Consider the following 6,824-nt stretch of genomic DNA (forward strand, 5'->3'; position numbering starts at 1 on the left):
AAGATGGCGGAAGACCTTGAACCTGGAAGACGCTAGGGAGAAAAGTGATTTTCACAGTGTATGAGCTATGTATATTTTATCCACAGAGGGTAAACTTTATTTGTATAACATATAAGAACATAACATGGTGGTCTGGAAACCATTACAGAACAATGAAGCAGCTGTCGTGGTTTAGAAGGTCGGTCTGCATTTCTTCTTCGTCTGTTTATCTTCCTAACATCCTTCTATGACAAGTGCTTATAATCCACACTTCCAGCATCCCACTGACTGCCGTGACTGCACAGCTCAGGAGATCAGCCATTACGGCCTAGTAAGTTCTGTCACTAAGCAACCGTTCCCATGGGAACAATGACGTGTCAACTACATCACCGGCCCTGAGTCATGCTTTCCTTCCCCTTGTAAATCGACAAGGTCACGTCCACTTTCAGGGAAATAGGTGGAATAAATTCCTCGCCTAGTTTTCCCACCGGTGAATGTTTCTTTCTTTACATAGCGCAGGCTGCGTCTCTGCATGACAATATTCTAGAGTCTCTTAACGGCAGCTCAGGACAAGTGAAAGCCTCCCCCCCCCTTCACTCCTATGTGTTTTCTATGATGGTACAGTTCTAACGCAAAATCTCTCTAGCTTGTGATAGGACAGCCCTTCCTCTCTACCCCCCTCTCATTGCTGCAGCAGGGAGTGAGGCATTGTGGGAAACTCCCAGGTCGGGTCCTGCAGAGCATCCTCTGCGTTGCACAGTGGGTGAAGCTGGGAGGTAATGTATAATATATATTATATCTCTTAAAAGAAGATAATATACTTCATTGAACTACAGGAAATCTGACTATGCCCTGTGCAATCTAGATTTCAAACCAACACCATATCCACATATACATCATTTTTTATAGATCATGTTTTACACAGCACACATTCTTATCTGTTTACATGACTGTATTATTCTAGGTCAGCTTACACAAAACTATGCATGTTTGTTGCAAAAGTGTTCTTCTCTTTGGCAAGCTGAACATATTCGCTTACTCTGCTAAAAAGACTTGCTGGGACTTCTAGTTCTACAACAGCCTGGGGAAACCTCACTGCAAAGTTCTGTGCATGTTACTGCTAGACACATTGGGGGAATTCATAAAAACTGGAGCAGTTGCCCATAGTAACCAATTAGCAGTTTTTTTCAGTTTGTTCAGTTAAGCTTTGAAAATAAAATGGAGATGCTGTTTGGTTGCCATGGGCAACTGCTCCAGATTATTCCAGAATTCCCACCACTATTGCAAATTACTTGTATTATGGCCTATTGTTTGTCCGATACGCTGCTTGCAATGGGCTCGATGCACAAAGCTTTAACACAAGGATAGAGATCTTTATTGCAGAACTGTCACTTTTTTTAATGTGTCCTTATCCCGATGTGTTTTGTGAATGGAGGCCAATACATGCCAGGCAATGGACATTTTTCACCATGATGGATGATGATTTAGGAAATAAGTGATTTGTAACAGGTATTGAACAAGAACCTGTTAGGTTACAATATTTGCTACTTAAAAACCAAAGAGCCTTAAGCTCCCTAGATCTAATGAAATGCAAAGACCTAATAAACATATAAATATGAATGACTGATATGTGATATTCTAAATGTTATTCGCATACTAAGACTGCATTGCTGCATGCATAATTATTATTGCTGCAACCAGTGCTAAGAAACCTAAGATTTAATACCCTCAAATGCAATGAAATCTATTTCTTACCAGTTCGTTTTTATCAACGTCTGCAGCAGACGTACAAAACGATATCACTTTGTCATCAATCTACTGTTGATGATCAACACTTTAAGAAGCCAGGACCTGCACAAAAGGCATCCTCAGACCTGGCAGTCATCTATTGTACTGGGAAGGACATTGGCAGAGGTGACTTTGTTGTAACTGCGGTTTACAGATGGCTGCATAATATTAACCCCAAGTGTGCTGGATCATTTACATCCCTACAATTTTAGAAGCAAGGCCCATCTGGCATATCTGTAGATAATGACGTCAGCCTCCGTATTCCCAGTTAATGTAACATGAGTCGGATATCACTATGCACCGGCAGTGCTGCTGTGACTTTTCTCTAAAAAAGGGGGAAACGTGAGAAGGTTTTGCACTGCTGCTGTGAAAGTAAACCCTCCAGCAGTTGTTATCTAGGTTATAATTTGGAGGAGAATGGAGGGGCAATGCCAGTAGTTATATGTTATTGCCTTTTATAAATGTATACAGGTTTGTGGCTCCTCCTTTATGCAGTTTCTTTATTCATCCAAAAAACATTTATCTTCTGATAACTCAATATTCAAAAGATTCATGAACTAACCTAGAGCAATGATCCACAGTAAGACATCTTTACTAATTATGCATCATCTGTGTAACAATTACTGCAGTCAGACTTTGAAAGATCATTTATGAGTGCTTGGTCTTATTAAATATAGACCAAAACTTTCTCTTTTATCATCCAGCAGTAAAAGAACTGCCGTATTGCCTTACATCCAGGCCTATGTTGCAAGTAAGCAGTGGCTGTTATTGCAATAGGCCATATATCAGGGGTGGGCAACATTGGCACTCCAGCTGTCTACAAATCCCAACATGGCTCTGGGAGTCATGCATGCAACTGTCAGTCTTGCAATGCCTCATGGGACTTGTAGTTCAATAACAGCAGAAGGGCGGGAGTTGTCCACCACTGCCATAGACCTAGAGGACAAATGGACATTCACAAAAATGACACAGATGTCCATTGCAACCAATCAGGTGCTTTCTACATTTGGCCTAGGTAGAAAGTAATATATGAAACCCGATTCATTAATAGCATCCTATATATAGATAGATAGATATACTGTAGTTTGTCAGTGTTATTTAAATGACAGTTGATAATGAATAGTAGTTTGGAGATATACTGATTACTGTATTAAACACTGAAACAAGTAAGTAGGAATTTGTTTTGTGTTTCACACAGTTTTTATTTATAATATATGTAAGTATTGAGTAGGATTGTTATTAGTATCCAAGGAGAAAGCATAAAAAGTGAAAAGCCATATACTGTCTACTGTCCAATTTCAGAATTGGAAGGGCTCTTCTCATCCTTGAGTTAATTCCTCTTAGAGGCATTAGGCAAAATTATATATTAATAGACACAATAAAAGCACTTGATGAGCCCCGGGGAAGACAGAGAAGGAAGTATTGGGACTCTGGTTAAAGTGCCACATAAAATTAATTGATTGAAATTTCTTTTGGATGTCTGTAGAAGAAAAGGATGCTACAAATGATTATATAAAGTATAAAGTTGAAATACATTGTGTATTTATAGTTTTTGAATGGGGATATGTCTTAGAAACCTTCCTATGCATTTACTATTCAAAGTTGACCTTCAAGTGCCCACTACTGCCATTTGGATGAATGTCTGGAGCATCCAGTATGACCTTCTTTATTAAGATATTTAAGTACTGGGTGTTTATAATTTGGGGATATCTGAATTGTCTGTGAGCAAAGCATAGTCCTCTTCTTTTGTGTCCTACAACTTTCCTATATATTCTATATCTCCCATAGTACACCCATACTGGAAAAGAAATGATAGGTATAGATGACATTTGGTTTTGTACCAGGCCTTGATTGGTCAACCAAGGCTGGGCTATAAATCTAACTGTCTATTCTGACCAAGTCTGGCTGACAGTATGGCGATTATTTCTTTGCAATACTGTCACTGCTATTTCTTTGACCTTGGCCAAAACAATTGGTTTGCCTGTGGGTATTTATAGAATGATGGGAGCTCCTGTGGGCTTTCCAGTTCTTTGTATAGAATAGTAAAGTCCACTGAAGAATGTATAGATACTACTCTGGGCCCATAGAACAGTTCTTAGTATAGGTGCCAGTAAGTATATAGTATTGCTCTATTGCACCAAAGACTCTTTGTCCTTGATGTTTGGAGATATAAATTCTCGCTGAATATGGCAAAATACACAAACTCTGTGGGATCAATGGAATTATTGTGCTAAATAAACAGAACAAGGAACAAACCACAACCTTATGAACAGAAGATGGGGAGAGACCAATACATATACTACAATACTTTCTTGTAATGATTTTTCCTAGAAAACTGTCATATCTTTAGGAATGTGATTGCAGTAAGTTTGATCGGCAAGCATCCATTTTCACCAGATAAGGACAATTGGCCTTGACAGGAAATCCAATCAAATTGATTTCTGTCCTTGTTATGTCAAATAGTAATTTTCAAACAGATTCTTTGAAACAATCCAATATATGTGTCCCGGCCTGGCAGCCCCCCACCTCCCCCCTGCTTCTTTTTTTTCTGTTTGCCCCTTTTCTCTTTTTAATACTTAGCTATCATCTCTCTTATTTTTTTCTTCTATATGAATTTTTCTCTTGTGTGTGTCTTCTTCTCTCTTCTCTCTGGCTTGATTGGCTTATCATGCTCATATCAATGACTGTTTCAGGTGGCATGCACGGGGATGTAGACATTGGGGGTCAGCACACTTGGAGTTGTTATTTATTTCCTCTTGGTGTCCTCCTGGGAGTGATCTGGATTTCTATATTTCTTGCTTGTTTAGCCTCAATTTTCTGTGTTACATAGATCTTACTGTATAGTGTTAGGATGTTCACCATTTCATTCTGAACCTTAGCACTACTGATTATGTGTTTTACTGTCCTCGTTTACTCTTTGTCAAAACCAATAACATAAATTGAAAAGAAACAATCTAATCTAACAGGGCTATTCACTAAAGGGTGAAGAGTTTGGAGAAGGCAGGAGAAGTGAACAATTGAAAGTGAAAAGTTCTCTAATTCAGCTCACTTTCCAATTCAGCTATGTTTTCCTAGATTGTTCACTTCTCCTGCCTTCTCCAAACTCTTCACCCTTTTGTGAATAGTCCTGTATGAGTTGCTTGGGATTCATTTACTAAAGGAGTAGAGCATTTTGACTCTGGAAAGTGAGTTTTCACTTCCCTTAGGTGAAGCTCTGCTGCACATGATTGAGCATTCTTTGCAAAGTGAACATGGTCTGCTCCTTTAGTAAATCAACCCTATTGCTTATCGATGTGTATGCCCAGCTTAAAAGGTTTTAGTAACAACTCACAATCCAAAATGTTATAAATCGTGTGATCTAGTGTAAAAACATTTACATCTGATGGCACACAGATGGACATATATCTATAAATAATAAACTTATTTTGTGATTATTTTACGATCATATGTATTTTTATAACAATATTGTAACCTCCTAACAGTGTTCTGTATGCATTTCTTCTCGATTCAGGAGCAAATTTAGAATTTTACCGTACCAAAGAGGGTGGCCTTTCATATAAAACCTATACCAACACTTTTGATGGTTAAAGCACATAAGAAGACATTTAATAGATTACTCTCCTCCAGGGGTGTCCCAAGGCCGCGTGTCACCCGGAGTGGAGACCGGGTGACACCCCGCTGTGACTTCATCGCCAATGCGCATGCGTGGTCATCTAATTGTTGCCTGCTGGCGGCCATCTTAGTGATGGACGCGGCAGAAAGAGGAGAGGACGTTCACCCGATAGGATGAGGTATGCCTCTGGGTCCCGTCCTCTCTCCTGACACTGTCGGGCTCTCAGTCCACGATCGAGTGCCCGACTTTTTAGAAGGGGTGACACCAAAATTACTGTCTGATTTTGGTGCCACCCGGTGTGCGTGCCGCACCCCCTTTGTGACGCCACTGCTCTCCTCTCCTCCTGCCCACGCCACCAATCACTGCTGTATTGCAGAAAAACCTTCTTCTGGAACTTCCAAGAGTGCCAATCTAGTCCCCTTCCTGCATGTGCTGTGGTTCTACCACCAACCTCTACATCACTACTGTGTCCTGAAGAAATGTAAATCACAGTGTGTTGAAAGGTATATGGATTTACAGAGTAGTCTCTAATTTCAACAGGTCCTAATTGCGAACATTCAGACTTTGTCCCTCACCTGTCCCTAGCTAGTGAAATCTGACAGAGAGGCTTACATGCATATACGCTTTATCAACTGGGAACATAATTCAGTCTACTGTATAAATTTGACAGTGGCCAGATGAGGGGATCACAGATGGACCCAGAACACTGGAAATATTTTTGTTTTGATGGTAACATCCTTTAATTTTGTTTTGAATATATGATTTTTTTCTTTCTCTTTTAGATTTTGTTCGACAGAGTGATCTGAATGCATTAGTGTACACAGTAATATATTAGTGCTAAGCCTAAGTGAACTTACTAAGCTGTAAGTAGCAGGATTTCAAGATGGAGCCAAAGCCAAGATCTACCAGCGTCAAGAAAGCAGACAAAGGCAACCCACCCACTGGCGGAGATAAAAAAGAAGGATCTATCAAAGACCATCCTAATCCAACACCTAAGAAGGCCACCACAGGAGACACTGCACCAGTCAGCCATGAAGACTCAAAGCCCACTGTGCCCGAGCCTAAGGGGCCACCAAGTAAACCAGAGAACAAAGCCAATGGGGAAGAGAATGATTCATCCAGTGGAGCTGTAGAAGGTTCAGGATTTGAGGGCCTTAAGCCACTACTGATGGCTGCAGGAGTGGCTGTTGCTGCTATTGCTGTTATTGTGGGAGTTGTGTTCCTAGCCCGCAAAAAATAAACTGATAATTGTACACTGGAGAAAATGTATAGAGAAGTCCAAGCAGAGGCACAAGCTGTATACTTTCTTCAAAGAGTGATGCATGCTACAGATCTGTCACCTCATCATCACCTGTGGTCACACAGATGTCAAGGAGTTTGGGGGAAAAAAAGACATTTTGTTTTAGAAGCTTCAAAATGGCTGCATGGCTTAAAAAATGAGTTC

The 6,824-nt window shown here is 40.2% G+C and overlaps 1 long non-coding RNA gene across 1 annotated transcript; it reads left to right on the forward strand.

Annotated features, from left to right (window-relative positions):
* The first annotated feature begins 513 nt into the window (after positions 1-513).
* On the forward strand, positions 514-6,275 carry LOC108786699. The gene is made up of 2 exons (XR_001941222.1): positions 514-755; positions 6,163-6,275. It is a non-coding gene; the product is annotated as an uncharacterized LOC108786699 (long non-coding RNA).
* Positions 6,276-6,824: the final 549 nt, after the last annotated feature.

Source organism: Nanorana parkeri, unplaced genomic scaffold, assembly GCF_000935625.1.
Source record: "Nanorana parkeri isolate BGI_ZX_2015 unplaced genomic scaffold, ASM93562v1 scaffold222, whole genome shotgun sequence".
In the NCBI taxonomy this organism is placed as follows: Eukaryota; Metazoa; Chordata; class Amphibia; order Anura; family Dicroglossidae; genus Nanorana; species Nanorana parkeri.